Here is a 327-nt window from a genome sequence, read left to right on the forward strand (position 1 = left end):
TTTAATAAAAATATATTTATTTATATATTATTTTTATATATAATTTAAAATTTAATTATAATAAATTAAAATAAAATTATATTATTAATTTTAAGGGAATTTTTAATTTAATATAAATATTTAATTTTATTTTTTAAAATTTAAAAAAAATTTTTAATTTTAAAAATTTTAATAATATTATGAAATATAAAAAATTTTTTAAAAATTTTTTTTAAAAACTAATTTTATGGGGTTTTTTATTTTTTTTAAATTTTAAAAAACATTTGAAATTTATTTGTTTTTAAAAAGGGTAAAAAAAAAAAAATTTTTTTTAAGGGCATATGGTTC

The sequence above is a fragment of the Penaeus monodon genome, chromosome 27 (assembly GCF_015228065.2).
Source record: "Penaeus monodon isolate SGIC_2016 chromosome 27, NSTDA_Pmon_1, whole genome shotgun sequence".
NCBI classification, from domain to species: domain Eukaryota; kingdom Metazoa; phylum Arthropoda; class Malacostraca; order Decapoda; family Penaeidae; genus Penaeus; species Penaeus monodon.